This window comes from Octopus bimaculoides, chromosome 20, assembly GCF_046866305.1.
Source record: "Octopus bimaculoides isolate indiv1 chromosome 20, ASM4686630v1, whole genome shotgun sequence".
Lineage (NCBI taxonomy): Eukaryota > Metazoa > Mollusca > Cephalopoda > Octopoda > Octopodidae > Octopus > Octopus bimaculoides.
This window is the reverse complement of record NC_142947.1, coordinates 35,028,888-35,048,499: the sequence shown is the minus strand read 5'-3', so window position 1 is coordinate 35,048,499 and position 19,612 is coordinate 35,028,888. Positions and strand designations below refer to the sequence as shown.

The 19,612-nt window shown below is 40.1% G+C and overlaps 1 protein-coding gene across 1 annotated transcript in view; it reads right to left on the bottom strand.

Moving 5' to 3' along the window:
• The window catches only part of LOC106876102 (uncharacterized), a 568,067-nt gene that overhangs the window by 412,713 nt on the left and 135,742 nt on the right, over positions 1 to 19,612 (bottom strand). The window lies entirely within an intron of this gene.

The following is a 19,612-nucleotide window of genomic DNA, read 5'->3' as shown; positions in this document are numbered from 1 at the left end:
CACGAAATCACATAAAAAATCTTGCAAACCAAATCCAAAAACGAAATATATATATATATATATATGGATATTTTCATTAATATTTACCAGAAGCAACAGAGTGACTCAGGGTCCATGAGTTTCGTGTATTGGCACTTATCAAGAGTTTGATAAGTGGCAATGCACGAAATTCTCAGACCCTGAGTCACTCTGTTGCTTCTGGTAAATATTAATAAAAATATACATATATTCATGTTTTGAGTTCTATTTTTCCTGCTTGCATTAACATACCTATATATGTGGATATATAAATATGTTTGCATATATATATCTATATATATAAGGCTGAGAATGTGTGCATGTGTGTGTGTGTGTGTGTGTCTGTCTGTCAGTGTGCATCACTAAAACTCGAGAACTATCCAACCAATTTCATTCAGAATTTTATACATGCCTTACTTAGAGTCCCTGCAGAGTCATGGACCTAAAAATGTTCAACTTCTTCCCTACTGCGAGCCGGGAGCAATCTCTTATCTCTCACACTATTTCAGTATTACATGTCAAAAGCGAAAACAACATCTCTCTATTGTAATGTGAGATATTTTCAGTTTAATAGTGTCACTATTAATACTGAAACTATTAACTCACATACATACATACATTATACATACATACATACATATATATGCATGTATATATGTGTATATACATCTGCACATATGTATATATATATGTATATACATGGATGCATATGTATAGATGTATATATAGATTTATATGTATATATGTATGCATATATATGTGTGTATATGTATATATATGTATATATGTATATATATATATATATTTATATATATGTATGTATATAATTATGTATATATATATATATTTATGTACAAAAATATATATATTGAACTACAAAAGCTCAAAGACAATATAATGTATGGGTATATTTATTTTTTTTTATATATTATTGTTTTATATATTATTTTCTTCATTTTGTACTTCTTTGTAAAAAAACATTTTCATTCTCCTTCTTGATAATTTGCTTCTTCGCAATGAAAACCGGTTAGAAAAAATCTTTATTAAATTATGCTTCTAGTTCAGCATTCTGTTTTTTTTTCATTTTCCTATATTTATGTATATATATATATATGTATGCATGTATATATGTGTATATATACATATGTTTACATCCATATATGTATATATATAGATGTTTAAGTATATAAATCTATATGCATATATATTTATCTGTATGGGTGTGTGTATATATATATATATATATGTATATATATATATATATGTACGTATATATACGTATATTTATGTATATATACATGTGTGTGTATATATATGTACATATACATATATATATATATATATATATATATATATATATATATATACTACACTCTCTGAGTGGTTGGCGTTAGGAAGGGCATCCAGCTGTAGAAACTCTGCCAAATTTAGATTGGAGCCTGGTGTTGCCATCCGGTTTCACCAGTCCTCAGTCAAATCGTCCAACCCATGCTAGCATGGAAAGCGGACGTTAAACGATGATGATGATGATGAGATATATATATATATATATATAATATAAATAATACATGACAATATGCATATATACATACATGTATGTACATACCTACATCTACCTGTATATATAGATGCATATCTGGGTACAGGATGTTGCAAAAAAACATGGACAAAATGATAAACAGAGTACAGAAAACACACAGGCCACATAGAGAGCATTTCCTTCATCAGCTGCCACCATTCTAAAACAGAGTAATAAGGCGTTTCGATAGAACATCTTTAACCCCTGGGAATTACCAGGTACACCTACGAGTCGCCTTTATATATATATATTTATATTTATATATTTATATATTTGATCCTTTATATTGAACACTCAATATTTCATCTACATTCAATACTTTCTTTCATGGTGCCATCCATTTTTATTTTATTTTATTTTATATTGTATATTGTATATTATATTATATATTGTATATTCCATATTCTATACCCCACATTGGTTCTGCAGGAATATAAATAAAACATAAAAAACAGACAGTGTTGGAACTCTTTTAAGCAAAATAATATATTCCTCTATACACAATCATACAAAAAACCCCACTTTTTTTGTATTTATTTTTACTCACATATATATATATATATATATATATATATATATATATATATTTAATATCATCTAGGTAATAACCTTATAGTATGCTTTCCAAAGCTCCTCTACTGGCATCAGCTACCATCATCTTGTACTACATATAGAGATATGTGTGCACAGTCTGTGACAGACCATGTCTGTCTTTGGCTGGCCTCAAATCTCACCTGCGAACCCATGGAAAACAAACTTCAACCAGCTATTCTGATTATATGTCTGTGCACACGTTTGAATGTGGTGTGTGCCAGAGGGTTTGCAAATCCAATGGGGGTCTTAAAAGACATGTTAGGATCCACAATGAGCAGAACTTACTTGCAGGTATTGGTAGTGCAAATCAGAGGTGCAATTTGTGTGGGTGTTCTTTCAAAACACTGTCTGGTTTAAAAAGCCACATCAGACGCCATGAAAGGGCTAAGGTGTAGGTGCAAGAGGTGGTCAAACTCTGTGTAAGGAGTAGACAACCACCATATATATATATATATATATATATATATATAAGAATTTAAGGATTGGAGAAAACGCATGTTATAATTGCATACTTTATTCTTACATATGTTTCAAAGGATTACAACCTGTGTGATCCATAGGGATCTTTGATATTAAAATTGTAACCTTCTCATATATATATATATATATATATATATATATATATGAGAGAGACTACTAGGATAAGAAGAGGCTGGGCAAAATTTAGAGAGTTTCTACTTTTGTTCAGAATGAAAGGCAGACTGCATGATATCTGTGTATGTCCAGCCATGCTACATGGCAGTGAAACATTGGCTGTGACTGCAGAGGACATATGAAGGCTTGAAAGAAATGAAGGCAGCTTACTCCACAAGATGTGAAATGTTAGTGTGCATGTACAACAGAGTGTAAGTACCTTAAGAGAAAAATTGTATACAAGTGGCATCAGATATAGTGTGCAAGAGAGAAGACTGTGCTGGTATGGTCATGTGGTGTATTATGTATGAGGACAGCTGTGTAAAGAAGTGCCGATATCTAATTGTGGAGGGAACCTGTGGAAGATGTAGAAAGCAGCTGCTATTATTCAGAAAGAATACAGAGTCAGCAATACAGTTATCAGTAAGTTTGTCTGTCAGTTTAATGCAAGATCCCCATTGGGGAAAACTGAATTTATACTGTATTTTTAAATTAAAAATACAATTATGTATGTATGTATGTATGTATGTATGTATGTATGCATGTATGCACATACCTACCTACCTACCTACCTATCTATCTATCTATCTATCTATCTACCTATACATACACACTCAAATACCCATCCACACACACACACATATGAGTGTGTGTGTGTATATATGTACATATATATGTATATATATATATATATATATATATATATATATATATATATATATATATATATATATATATGTATATATATATATATATATATATATATATATATATATATATGTATATATGTATATATATATATATGTATATATATATATATATATATATATATATATATATATATATATATATATACATATATAAGTTGTGGGTAACAAGATGTCAAATGCCATCAGATGATAGGTACATATAATGATTGCTGTGCTCAGGTCAAATTGGTGCTTAAACTTCAGTGTTAAGTGCAGGGATGTGAGATCTGTCTAAATGAAGATAGGTTATAAGCAATATATTGATATAGGTATAAAGGAACAAAAGCATAAATAAGGAGTCAACAGGTATCATTCAATTTATAAGAATATATTGAAGAGAAATGCAACTATATATATATTAAAATATATATACAGCAGATAAATTAAGAAGCATCTGGAATGTGAAAAGTTCACAGTAGTTCAGATGTAGATAGGTACACTCTAAGATAAGACAGAAATTAAGTCTATAATTTTGATATCACTTAGATAATGAAGTAGATCAATGATGTCACAGATAAAACACCTTGGCATTGATGAAACAGCAGTGTGTAAGTCGTTCTTTACAGCTGTTTCTAGAATGACTGCATTACTGGTGCAGATCTGTGCATATTATCTGCAGCACCAAAGGTTTGTTGGAAACCATCCCATTAATTTCAAAGTTATATATATATATATATATATATATATATATATGTGTGTTGATTTCTCAGCCCAAGAATTACAGCGTGATGTGCTGCTTGACTGGTCCCCCCTCTCTCTCTCTCTTTATATATATATATATATATATATATATATATGATGATGATGATCTTTTCTCCCGCCATGCCTCTGTCTACCCCTCCATCCTCTCTAAATCAGTCCCTCTCCCTCTCTCTCTATCTCTCTCTCTCTCGTAGTTTTTCCTTAAGGTTTTCAGGTTCTGGGTATATATAAATGAGAAATCCATTCTAAATTATCTCAATCTCTTCTCCGCTGACATACTACGACGAAGTCTCCAAGATGCAGATAAGATAGAGATTTTTATTTATTTACGGCCTCAAACATCTCATACCTTTCGCACTTTCGTCTGCCCTCTATTATTTATCTTGTCTCTCTCCATGAAATTCAATTGAATTCAGTTTTTGTCTTAAATTCATACTTATTCATTTTCTAAGCTTCCTAAATTCATGCTACGTATATATTCTATTCACCTAGATTTCATTGCTCTTTTAAAAATTACGATTTATGCATTGTTGTCTCTCAAATATTTAAAATCTACGATTAAGAGGCCTATCTCCTTGCTGATGGTACACTCGCCCTCCCACCCCCTCCACCGGAAGTGCATTCCTCTGTCATCCTGTCATCCTCGGCTGTCTCCCGGAACCCATCTAGTGGCCTTGGCCATCCTCTCCCCAACCTTTGGGTAGCGCATTAAGTTTGAGTAATGTTTGCAGGTTGTAGGTACTGTTTTGCTTATGAATTCTTCCAATTGCAAGTTTTCTTTTCAGGTACACGACACTGCTTCCCCCTTTCCCAGGCCACAGGCCCACACCCCAAACACCCATACTGTTAGGATTGGCACTCTCAACGTCGGCACGCTGAAAGGTAGGTCTGGTGAAATTGTTGAGATGCTTGAACGGAGACGCGTAGATATGTGCTGCATCCAGGAAGTAAGATGGAGAGGAGGTTCTGCGAGGTTCCTCACAGGCAAAGAACACAGGTCCAAGATTTTCTGGGCAGGGAACACTGACGGGGTCGGAGGCATAGGAATACTTCTAGCGGAGAAATGGGTGGATAAGGTAATCGAGGTCGTTAGAGTAAGTGACAGAGTACTTAAGATTAGACTAGTGCTTCATCATAGATTAGCTACTGTCATCTCAGCCTATGCACCTCAACCGGGGCTACCAGATGGTCTGAAAGACCAATTCTATGACACCCTCTTGCAAACTACCTCGTCGACGAGTGACAGGGACTTTCTCTTTGTGGCTGGAGACTTCAATGGTCATGTCGGACGTCTTCCATGGCATACATGGAGGCTATGGCTTCGGTTCCCGCAACGAGGAGGGAACCAGACTGCTGGAGTTCTGTGATGCAACCGATCTTATGGTCTGCAATACCAACTTCAGGAAACCTGCCAGTCACCTCGTCACCTACCGCTCCGGCAGACACTCTAGCCAAATCGACTACATCCTTGCCAGAAATAGGGAAAGAGGGCGGCTTATAAATGCCAAAACCTACCCTGGCGAAGAATGTACCCCACAACATAGATTAGTAGTTAGCGACTTTGGGATCAAGGCAAAATGGGTGCCCAGAATTAGACCGGCTTGGAGGAGAAGGGTGTGGAAGCTTAAAGACCCTGCAAACGGACAGAGACTTAGAGACAAGTTACTTGAAGCATTTAACGAAATAGAAGGGGATATAGCATCATACAACGTGGAAGACAATTGGAGATTTCTGCGGGACAACCTGTTGAAAGCCACCGACCAGATTTGTGGGTGGTGTAAGGTCCCCTCCCGACCCAGAGTAACGTGGTGGTGGAACAAGGAGGTAGACAGGGCTATTAGACAAAAGAAACAAGCTCGGAAGGACTGGAAGAACGGTGGTAGCAGGGAATTGTACCAATGTGCCAGAAGGGAGGCTAGGCGACAGGTTTATTTAGCCAGAGGGGAAGCAGATAAGAAAAGATTTGCCAATGTTCTGCGCCGTGAGGACCAAAGACTCGAGGTATTTCGTGTTGCAAGACAGTGTAGGAGAGAGAATAGTGATGTTGTAGGAGAGAAATGTGTTCGCATGGATGATGGTACGCTTGCACTAAATGAGGATGCAAAGAAAGAGGTCTGGAGATGCCACTACGATAGATTGCTTAATAAAGAGAATGAATGGGAGGAAGAGAGCCTGCCGTATGTCGACCCAATAGAGGGACCAGCTATCCGAGTTGATAGTACCAGGGTAGATAAAGCAATTAAGAGTATGAAGACCGGGAAAGCCCCCGGCCCATCAGGAATCACTGCAGAGATGCTCAAAATATCTGGCAGTGTTGGCTATAGCCTAGTCACCCGTATTACGAACCAGGTGATACACGAAGGAGTCATACCCAATGACTGGTGTAGCAGCATCATAGTCAACTGCTACAAAGGTAAAGGTGACGCTTTAGATACAAATAATTACAGAGGCATCAAGCTGTTAGATCAGGTTATGAAAGTTACAGAGAGGGTCATAGCCCAACTAATTAGGGAGCGAATCAATTTAGATGAGATGCAGTTTGGGTTCGTGCCAGGTAAAAGCACTACTGATGCCTTATTTCTAGTGAGACAGCTGCAGGAGAAATACCTAGCTAAGGATAAACCTCTGTACCTGGCTTTCGTTGACATGGAGAAAGCCTTTGACAGGGTCCCCCGATCCCTTATCTGGTGGTCAATGAGGAAACTTGGAATAGAAGAATGGTTAGTGAGAGCTGTGCAAATCATGTACAGAGATGCTGCCAGTAAGGTGAGGGTTGGAAATGAGTACAGCAATGAATTCCGGGTAGAGGTAGGGGTCCACCAAGGTTCCGTCCTCAGCCCCCTCTTATTTATCATAGTCCTCCAGGCAATCACAGAGGAGTTCAAGACAGGTTGCCCCTGGGAGCTCCTCTATGCTGATGACCTTGCCCTAATTGCGGAGTCACTATCAGAACTAGAGAAGAAGTTTCAGGTGTGGAAGCAAGGTCTAGAATTGAAGGGCCTTAGAGTCAACCTAGCTAAAACCAAAATCCTAATAAGTAGGAAGGTAGATAAAACACAAACCCCTTCAGGTAGATGGCCCTGCTCAGTATGTAGAAAAGGAGTAGGTAGTAACTCTATAAGATGTACCCGGTGCAAGCTATGGACACATAAGAGGTGCAGCAACATCAAAGGCAGGTTAACTAGCAAGTTAGTTTTTGTTTGTGGCAGATGTTCAGGTGCAATAAAGACTGCAAACAAACAGGAAACAACTTCTATCTCATTCCAGGGTGAAAAACTAGAGGTAGTCGATAGCTTCCGCTATCTGGGCGACCAAGTTAGTAGTGGGGGTGGGTGCGCTGAAAGTGTAGCTGCTAGAATAAGAATAGCCTGGGCAAAGTTTAGAGAGCTCTTACCCCTGCTGGCGACAAAGGGACTCTCCCTCAGAGTAAAAGGCAGACTGTATGACGCATGCGTACGAACAGCCATGCTACATGGCAGTGAAACATGGGCTGTAACTGCTGAGGACATACGTAAGCTCGCAAGGAATGAAGCCAGTATGCTCCGTTGGATGTGTAATGTCAATGTGAATACCCGTCAGAGTGTAAGTATCTTGAGAGAAAAGCTGAACATTAGAAGCATCAGTTGTGGTGTGCAAGAGAGACGATTGCGCTGGTATGGACATGTGGTGAGAATGGATGAGGATAGCTGCGTGAAAAAGTGCCACACCCTAACAGTTGAGGGAACCCGTGGAAGAGGTAGGCCCAGGAAGACCTGGGCTGAGGTGGTGAGGCAAGACCTTCGTACATTGGGCCTCACTGAGGCGATGACTACTGACCGAGACCTTTGGAAATGTGCTGTGCGTGAGAAGACCCGGCAAGCCAAGTACGATCGTTGCCAGTGCCCCTGGACTGGCTCTTGTGCGGGTGGCACATGAGATGCACCATTTTGAGCGTGGCCGTTGCCAGTACCGCCTGACTGGCTCCCGTAGGATTTTCGAGTGAGATCGTTGCCAGTGCCCCTGGACTGGCTTGTGCGGGTGGCACATAAAAGACACCATTTCGAGCGTGGCCGTTTTTGTGCGGGTGACACGTAAAAGCACCCACTACACCCTCTGAGTGGTTGGCGTTAGGAAGGGCATCCAGCTGTAGAAACTCTGCCAAATTAGATTGGAGCCTGGTGTTGCCATCCGGTTTCACCAGTCCTCAGTCAAATCGTCCAACCCATGCTAGCATGGAAAGCGGACGTTAAACGATGATGATGATATATACAGGAGAATTTACGAAAAAAAACAACAACAGACGAGGACAGGTGGTGTAAACAACAAAAGGATGTATTAGTTTAACGCTCAGGAATAGAGAAAGTCTTTAACGTTTCGAGCTACGCTCTTCAACAGAAAGAAATAAGGAGAAAGACAAGGAGAAAAAAAATTTAAATATACATGTATATATATATATATATATATATATAATTCAAAAGTACAGATGTAATTGGTGAAATACTTCAAGTATCTTACTTGAAAAGTACAATATTCAGCCATATATATATATATATATATATATATATATATATATATATATAATTCCTGTATTCCTGTTTGGAATTGGATCTTGAAGTACATGTAAAGCTATGAATAACAACATGTATATATGGGGTTGAAAAAAAAACCCTATTCATGAGTAGGCTTTGAATTTTTGTATCCAAAACTGTTTTTCAAACCAATATTTACATGTTTATATTTATAGCTTTATTTGTACTTCACGATCCAGTTCCAAAAACGAATTATTTCACGATCTCTTGAAAATTTTTAGTTTCTTATGATGTCAAATAAATACACACACACACACACACACACATATATGTATCATCATCATCATCGTCATTATCATTTAGTATCTGTTTTCCATACTAGCATTGGTTGGATGGTTTAACAGGAATTGGTAAGCCAGAGTACTGCACTAAGCTCCACAGTTTGCTGTGGCCTGGTTTTTACGGCTGGATGCCCTCACACTCGAGCAAACACTGCAAAATATCTTTAAAAAGATCAAGGTACAGACATAGCTGTGTGGTAAGAAGCTTGATTCCAGGTTCAGTTCTACTGCGTGACACTTTGGGCTAGTGTCTTCTACTATAGTCTCGGGCCGACTAATACTTTGAGAATGGATTTGGTAAACAGAAACTGAAAAGAAGCCCATCGTATATAAATATGTGTGTGTGTGTGTGAGAGAGAGAGAGAGAGAGTGAGAGAGAGAGAGAGAGAGAGAGAGAGAGAGAGAGAGAGAGAGAGTGTGAGTGTGTGTGTGTGTGTGTGTGTTTGTATCTGTGTTTGTTTCCCACCACTGCTTAACAACTGGTGTTGGTTTATTTATGTCCCCATTCTTGAGCAGTTCAGCAAAAGAGACTGATAGGATAAGTACCAAGCTTTAAAGAGAAAAATTTCTGGGGTTGATTCATTTGACTAAAAGTTCTTCAAGGCGGTGCACCAGCATGGCCACAGAATAATGACTGAAACAAGTAAAAGATAAACAATAAAAAAAAAAAATATAAGAACTCTACCCTCAGTAAAATCAGCAAAAAATTTCTGGACACACACACACAAACATACACCCACACAAACACATCCACACAAACACATGCGCATGCACACACACACATGCACACACACACATGCACACACACACACACACACACATGTTCAATAACTTATCTGATAATCTTCATTAGTCAGATTAATATTATATTTCCAGAAATTGATTAAAATATCTGTTCAACTGAACAGTCCCCTACATCCCTTTTCAGCTGAGTGATCCTAATCTTGCAGGTTTGTTGGAGCTGGTGCCATATAAAATGCCCTCGAGCCAGTTGCACATAAAAACTCTCATGCCAGTGCTGCGTAAAAGTACCCAGCACACTTTGTAAAGCGATTGATATTAGGAAGGGCATCCAGTTATAGGAACCATACCAAAACAGACATGGAACCCAGGAAGCTTTTCAGCTAGCCAGCTCCTGTTAAACCGTCCAACCTATGCCAGCATGGAAAATGGACAGTAAAGGATGACGATGATGATGATGATGATGATGATGAACCTTGCAGGCTTGTGGGTATTGGTACTGTGTAAAAAGCACCTGTACAGGTACCATGTAAAAGCACCTTTGCAGTGCCATATAAAAGCACTACGTAAAAGCACCCAGTACATTCTGTGAAGTGGTTGGTGTTAGGAAAGGCATCCGGCCATAGAAACCAAGTCAAAGCAAACATGGAGCCTGGGCAGCTCTTCAGCTGACTAGCTTCTGTCAAACCATCCAACCCATGCCAGCAGGGAAAACGGATGTTAAATGATGGCAACAACAACGACGATGATGATGATCTATTCACTTGAAACCGGTATGATGCATTATAATTCACAGAGCAGTGGAAATAACCATGACTGTAATATTTTGCACTATAGCAGGAGTTTACAAACTTTTTGACTTGCGGACCCCTTTATATTTCAGGCTCTACCTTAGGGAGCCCCTTATAAATGCTTATGAAATTTATACATAAATATTTGCTTAACCCTTTAGTGTTCACATTATTCTGCCATAATTAATGCTTTTTTATCCACATTGTTTTGAACTAATCATGCATTAACTCGTAGCTATGAGATTTTGATGAGGTAGCTGTTAATTTTTAAAACGATATTGTAGGGTTGGTATGAGAGACCAGATCTGGCCAGTTTAAACATAGAATAGGCAGAATACTTTTGGCCGGATATGGCCGGTTTAAATGCTAAAGGGTTAAAATAACATATATTTTTACATTTATTTATTTAACAGTATTTAACAAATAGGTTTATTGTCAATTAAAAGATTTCGATTAAAAACCATGTATAAAATCAAATTGCCCATATTTGCTGTCTACGGACCCCTTGTCTTGTCCTTGCGAACCCCCTGTGGTCTGCGGACCACAGTTTGAAAACCCCTGCACTATAGTATTCTACCATAATTAATTAAGTACTTCACTGTTCTGAGTTCAAACATCAGTGAAGTCAACATGACTTTTCTTCTCTACAATCAATAAAATATGAACCTGAATCTATCGGACATATTATGTATGTTTACTCAGCTGTGTTTTATGAAAGCTCGCTTTGTGCCTCACCAAAATCCATGAATGATTTATACATAGACTTCCCTTTCTTTCTGGAGAATTAACAGCTAAATGTTCTCTTATTCACCTCAACCATTACAAACTTTTCCATCAGTAGTTCTCAACTGAGGTCCATATGGCCCTTGGGGATCCATGTAAGATTTTATTGTTAAAGTTTATCTGCAATGAATTTGTTATATACTTTTTACTCTTTTACTCTTCTACTTGTTTCAGTCATTTGACTGTGGCCATGCTGGAGCACCGCCTTTAGTTGAGTAAATCGACCCCAGGTCTTATTCTTTGGATGCCTAGTACTTATTCTATCGGTCTCTTTTGCCGAACTGCTAAGTTACGGGGACGTAAACACACCACTGTGTTTGTTGGGGGAACAAACACAGACACACACACACACACACACACACACACACATATATATATATATATATGTATATATATATATTTATATATATACATATATACGACAGGCTTCTTTCAGTTTCTGTCTACCAAATCCACTCACAAAGCTCTGGTCGGCCTGAGGCTATAGTAGAAAACACTTGCCCAAGGTGCCACGCAGTGGGAATGAATCCGGAACCATGTGGTTGGTAAGCAAGCTACTTACCACACAGCCACTCCTGCGCCTATTTCTACAATATGAAAAATATTTTAACAATTTTTTAATACAATTCCTGATAATATTTAATTACAAAAACTATAATGGGATTTTTTAAACATCAAATGGCTAAAAATCAAAGGGGTCCATAGATAGAAAATGGTGAAGAACCACTGTTTTTTATGATAGAATTGTCTATGAATATAATAATGCTGAGGTTTCTCAAGCTTGTAATGTAGGCACAATGTAGGTCCTAGTTTGTATAGTAGAATCAATGCTGTCATAACTTCAATCATCATCATCATCGTTTAACGTCCGCTTTCCATGCTAGCATGGGTTGGACGATTTGACTGAGGATTGGTGAAACCGGATGGCAACACCAGGCTCCAGTCTGATTTGGCAGAGTTTCTACAGCTGGATGCCCTTCCTAACGCCAACCACTCAGAGAGTGTAGTGGGTGCTTTTACGTGTCACCCGCACGAAAACGGCCACGCTCGAAATGGTGTCTTTTATGTGCCACCCGCACAAGCCAGTCCAGGGGCACTGGCAACGATCTCGCTCGAAAATCCTACAGGAGCCAGTCAGGCGGTACTGGCAACGGCCACGCTCAAAATGGTGCATCTCATGTGCCACCCGCACAAGAACCAGTCCAGGGGCACTGGCAACGATCTTACTTGGCTTGCCGGGTCTTCTCACGCACAGCCCATTTCCAAAGGTCTCGGTCCGTAGTCATCGCCTCGGTGAGGCCCAATGTACGAAGGTCTTGCCTCACCACCTCAGCCCAGGTCTTCCTGGGCCTACCTCTTCCACGGGTTCCCTCAACTGTTAGGGTGTGGCACTTTTTCACGCAGCTATCCTCCTCCATTCTCACCACATGTCCATACCAGCGCAATCGTCTCTCTTGCACGCCACAACTGATGCTTCTAATGTTCAGCTTTTCTCTCAAGATACTTACACTCTGACGGGTATTCACATTGACATTACACATCCAACGGAGCATACTGGCTTCATTCCTTGCGAGCTTACGTATGTCCTCAGCAGTTACAGCCCATGTTTCACTGCCATGTAGCATGGTTGTTCGTACGCATGCGTCATACAGTCTGCCTTTTACTCTGAGTGAGAGTCCCTTTGTCGCCAGCAGGGGTAAGAGCTCTCTAAACTTTGCCCAGGCTATTCTTATTCTAGCAGCTACACTTTCAGCGCACCCACCCCCACTACTAACTTGGTCGCCCAGATAGCGGAAGCTATCGACTACCTCTAGTTTTTCACCCTGGAATGAGATAGAAGTTGTTTCCTGTTTGTTTGCAGTCTTTATTGCACCTGAACATCTGCCACAAACAAAAACTAACTTGCTAGTTAACCTGCCTTTGATGTTGCTGCACCTCTTATGTGTCCATAGCTTGCACCGGGTACATCTTATAGAGTTACTACCTACTCCTTTTCTACATACTGAGCAGGGCCATCTACCTGAAGGGGTTTGTGTTTTATCTACCTTCCTACTTATTAGGATTTTGGTTTTAGCTAGGTTGACTCTAAGGCCCTTCAATTCTAGACCTTGCTTCCACACCTGAAACTTCTCCTCTAGTTCTGATAGTGACTCCGCAATTAGGGCAAGGTCATCAGCATAGAGGAGCTCCCAGGGGCAACCTGTCTTGAACTCCTCTGTGATTGCCTGGAGGACTATGGTAAATAATAGGGGGCTGAGGACGGAACCTTGGTGGACCCCTACCTCTACCCGGAATTCATTGCTGTACTCATTTCCAACCCTCACCTTACTGGCAGCATCTCTGTACATGGCTCGCACAGCTCTCACTAACCATTCTTCTATCCCAAGTTTCCTCATTGACCACCAGATAAGGGATCGGGGGACCCTGTCAAAGGCTTTCTCCATGTCAACGAAAGCCAGGTACAGAGGTTTATCCTTAGCTAGGTATTTCTCCTGCAACTGTCTCACTAGAAATAAGGCATCAGTAGTGCTTTTACCTGGCACGAACCCAAACTGCATCTCATCTAAATTGATTCGCTCCCTAATTAGTTGGGCTATGACCCTCTCTGTAACTTTCATAACCTGATCTAACAGCTTGATGCCTCTGTAATTATTTGTATCTAAAGCGTCCCCTTTACCTTTGTAGCAGTTGACTATGATGCTGCTACACCAGTCATAGGGTATGACTCCTTCGTGTATCACCTGGTTCGTAATACGGGTGACTAGGCTATAGCCAACACTGCCAGATATTTTGAGCATCTCTGCAGTGATACCTGATGGGCCGGGGGCTTTCCCGGTCTTCATACTCTTAATTGCTTTATCTACCCTGGTACTATCAACTCGGATAGCTGGTCCCTCTATTGGGTCGACATAAGGCAGGCTCTCTTTCTCCCATTCATTCTCTTTATTAAGCAATCTATCGTAGTGGCATCTCCAGACCTCTTTCTTTGCATCCTCATTTAATGCAGGCGTACCATCATCCATGCGAACACATTTCTCTCCTACAACATCACTATTCTCTCTCCTACACTGTCTTGCAACACGAAATACCTCGAGTCTTTGGTCCTCACGGCGCAGAACATTGGCAAATCTTTCCTTATCTGCTTCCCCTCTGGCTAAATAAACCTGTCGCCTAGCCTCCCTTCTGGCACATTGGTACAATTCCCTGCTACCACCGTTCTTCCAGTCCTTCCAAGCCTGTTTCTTTTGTCTAATAGCCCTGTCTACCTCCTTGTTCCACCACCACGTTACTCTGGGTTGGGAGGGGACCTTACACCACCCACAAATCTGGTCGGTGGCTTTCAACAGGTTGTCCCGCAGAAATCTCCAATTGTCTTCCACGTTGTATGATGCTATATCCCCTTCTATTTCGTTAAATGCTTCAAGTAACTTGTCTCTAAGTCTCTGTCCGTTTGCAGGGTCTTTAAGCTTCCACACCCTTCTTCTCCAAGCCTGTCTAATTCTGGGCACCCATTTTGCCTTGATCCCAAAGTCGCTAACTACTAATCTATGTTGTGGGGTACATTCTTCGCCAGGGTAGGTTTTGGCATTTATAAGCCGCCCTCTTTCCCTATTTCTGGCGAGGATGTAGTCGATTTGGCTAGAGTGTCTGCCGGAGCGGTAGGTGACTAGGTGACTGGCAGGTTTCCTGAAGTTGGTATTGCAGACCATAAGATTGGTTGCATCACAGAACTCCAGCAGTCTGGTTCCCTCCTCGTTGCGGGAACCGAAGCCATAGCCTCCATGTATGCCATGGAAGCCCCCAGCACGACGTCCGACATGACCGTTGAAGTCTCCAGCCACAAAGAGAAGGTCCCTGTCACTCGTCGACGAGGTAAGAATAAGAATATCCTCTAACTTGAATAGCAATGTCAATGTAACCTCTAACTTGTACAGATGAGTCGATGTAATCCCTAGTTTGAGTATAAGAAACAATATAGCCCCTAGCTTGTGTAGTAGACTAAGTGTAATCCCTATCTTCTATAGCAGAGTCAACATAGCCCCTAGCTTGTGTAGTAGACTAAGTGTAATCCCTATCTTCTATAGCAGAGTCAACATAGCCCCTAACATGTATGGTAGGGTCGATGTACCTTTAACTTGCATAGCAGAATAAATGTAACCACTAGCTTGCATAAGAGAGTTAGTGTAGCTCCTAACTCTATAGTGGGGTCAAAACAAACCCTAACTTGTCGTCAATGTGGCCCCTAACACGTACACTAGAGTCAAAATACTAAAGGGCAAACACCATGGAAACCAGGCAACCAGCCCCATGAATACTAGGATTTGAAAAAGTAATGCTTAGCAGTTCATGATGATGATGAAGATAACGATGGTGGTGGTGATGATGATGAAGATGATGATGACAATGGTGATGATGAATATGCTAAGACTAATGGAATAAAAATACTTTATGTGTAAAACAAGGAAAGATCCACTGTGAAATACTGTATTCATAAATTACATCTAACCCATGCCAGCATCAAAGAAGCAGATGTAAACAACAACAACAATGATAATGATGATGATACCAGTCTTATAGATGTTGTGACCAAGATGTATTGATAAATAACAAGAAAGAAACTAAATGATGCTGATGTGTTTGGTCTAATGTGTGCAAAAAAAGAAAAATATTTGACATTTGACAAAGCTTGGTTTCAAACAATTTCATTTTGAACATCATCATCAGCAGCAGCAGCACTCCCACGACCACTACCATCATCATCATCATTAGTGTCCACTTTCCCAGTGCTTGCATGCATCAGACAGAATTTGTAGAAGTGAATTTTTTTACAGCCAAGATGCTTTTCCTCACCTCACCTCATATGGGGAAATAACACCCTGCTGTTTCCAAGCAAGGAATTACTTTCCCCATGGCTAGGCACATTTTTCATGGAAGACTGGAAATGTACATTACGCTTGTTTACAGCCATTACATAATGTCAAGACAAGCACACACACACACACACACACACGCACACACACATACTTTATGGGAAATAAAGTAAATCTCAAATGCAGAATAGCTGAGAAAATAGGTAAATATCCTTAGAAGACAGAAATACCCTTGACCCATGAACTAACACACACCTTGTGTATGTGTGTTCAGTTTTGTTTATAGACCTTGGAGTGCTTCTAATTCATATTGAATTTTTTTCCATGACATGAAACGTTGGGACATGTCTGCAGATGGTTCTCAAACCATTTTGCATATAGTCATAGTCAGCGATATGGCTTGCTGCAGGCCTTGTTTGGTACGTGGCATTGAAAAGACACAACAATGACAAAACATCAATGTCTGTCGCTCCAAGAAGGGACCTGATGTGAGTTGTCTTGTCTGCCTATGACTTACCTTCAAGTGTTTTTAACATCAGGCACATCGAGAATATATTCTCTTACACCTAAAATGCAGCCAACCCACAAACCAACAACACACACATCTTGTGTATGTGTCTTCGATTTTGTTTATATATCATGAGGTGCTTCTAATTCATGTGTGTGTGTGTGTATCATCATCATCGTTTAATGTCCGCTTTCCATGCTGGCATAGGTTGGACAGTTTGACTGAGGACTGGCGAACCGGATGGCTACACCAGGCTCCAATCTGGTCCGGCAGAGTTTGTACAGCTGGATGCCCTTCCTAACGCCAACCACTCCGAGAGTGTATTGGGTGCTTTTACATGCTACCGGCATAAGGGCCAGTCAGGCAGTACTGGCAACGGCCACGCTCAAATGGTGTTTTTTAAGTGCCACCTGCACAGGAACCAGTCCAGCGGCACTGGCAATGACCTCACTCTAATGTTTTTTCACATGCCAGTAAGGCAACGCTGGTAACAATCACGCTCAAATGGTGCTTTTTACGTGCCACCGGCATGGAAGCCAGACAGCTGCTCTGGCAATGATCACACTTGGATGGTGCTGTTAGCGCTCCACTGGCACAGGTGCCAATATATATATATATATATATATATATATATATATATATGTGTGTGTGTGTATGTATGTATGTATATATATGATGTGCTTTCAGTTTCTGTCTATCAAATCCATTTGCAAGGCTTTGATGTCATCCCAAGGTTATAGTAAAAGACACTTGCCCAAAGTGTGCCACGCAGTGGGACTGAACCCAAGCCCACATGGCTGAGAGGCAAACTTCTTAACCACACAGCCAGGCCATGTGATAGTGGGTTTATAAGCAGTGTGAGAAGATAATGAAGATACTTATTCACTGATGAAGTCTTAGCGTAGAATTGAAACTACTCTTCTCTCTCTCTCTCTCTCTCTTTTTCTGTTCACAAAGATAAACACAGACAGGTATTTACATCTGTCTTTACATAACAGCAGCCACCACAGCTGCAATCATCATCATTATTATCATTGACAGCAGCAGCAGCAACATTGTTGTCATCATCATCATCATCATCATCATCATGACCGTCATCATTGTCGGTGGCAGCAACATCATTACCACTGCCACCACCACCACCACCACCACCACCACCACCATCATCATCATCATCATGATGCAGCAGTAATTTATTGAGCACACCATTGTCTGTATGTCATGTTATTCTTATCTGGAACAAATTAGTCTACTGAAGTGAAGCCCACTCCTCTTCAACCCACACCAACAAAAGGTGTTTGAATTTAATGCTGCAATAGGACAGACCACTTTTTAATCTTATGGGGATGTTTCTACATGGTCACTCAAACTGCTAGAAATGGCAGCCAAATCTCCCACAAATCACTCTATTTATTGTCTTAAATAAAGAAGGACACATTAGACAACATTGTCCTTGATATACAAATAAACAGAATCATCAAAACTGGAATGTATTTCAATGACGGTAAGTTGTTTCTATCCTGTAGTGGCTATTTATAGCTTGGTAGACAGGTATAACGACTATGTTGTTTACATTGATCACAGACAGTGGCAAAATTCAAACCCTCAACCTCTTAATTGGTTTGCTCGTTACCCTATTAATTTAGCCATCTCATTATGTATCATATTTATAAGGCAGTGAGCTGGCAGAATCATTAGCCAGCCAGGCAAAATGCTTAGTGGCATTTTGTCTGTCTTTATGTTCTGAGTTCAAATTCTGCTGTGGTTGACGTATCCTTTCATCCTTTTCGAGTTGATAAAATAAGTAGCAGTTGAGCATTAAGGTCATTGTAATTGACTGAGCCCCATTCCCTGAACTTAGGGTTAGGATGTTGAACTAATCGTAAGATTGTGGTTTCGATTCCTGGACCGGGTGACACATTGTGTTCTTGAGCTAAACACTTCACTTCACATTGCTCCAGTTCACTCAGCTGGCAAAAATGAGTAATTCTGCGATGGACTGGTATCCCATCCAGGTGGGGAATTTATATGCCATGAAACCGGGAAAATGGTCCTTTTCAGTTGGCATGACTCGAAAAGGTAACTTTACCTGAACTTGCTGGCCTTGTGCCAAAATTTGAAACTATTATGTACCATATTTGACAGCAGTTCATCAGCGACAAAAGACTATAATTCACACTTCAATTTTGGCAAACCCTTTACTGAAATAAATAAGGGTTTCAAATTTTGGTACAAGGCCAGAAATTTTGAGGGGAGGAATTTAGCCGACACCATCAGCCCCAATGGTACTTTATTTGATCAACCTTCAAGGTGTAAAAGGCAAAGTCGACTTAGGCACGATTTGAACTCAGAGCAAAAAGAGCTGGAATAAATATCTTTCTAATTTTCAGTACAAGGCCAACAATTCTGAGGGGAAGGGCAAGTCGATTACACTGGCCCCAGAGCTCTACTAGTGCTTATTTTATTGACCCCAAAAGGATGAAAAGCAAATTTGACCTTATTAGGATTTGAACTTAGAATGTAGAGAGCCAGAACAAATACTATAAAACAGTTTTCTCCAATGCTCTAATGATTCCACTAGCTTGCTGCTCTCTTTCTTGAAATAATTCATTCTTTCTACTATAGGCACAAGGCCTGAAATTTTGAGGGATGGAGCCAGGCAATTATATCAACTCCAGTGTTCAAATGGTATCTATTTTATTGACCCTGAAAGCACAAATGGCAAAGTTGACCTCAGCAGTATCTGAACTCAGAATGTATAGAGCAAGACTACAACCACAAAGCATTTTCTCGG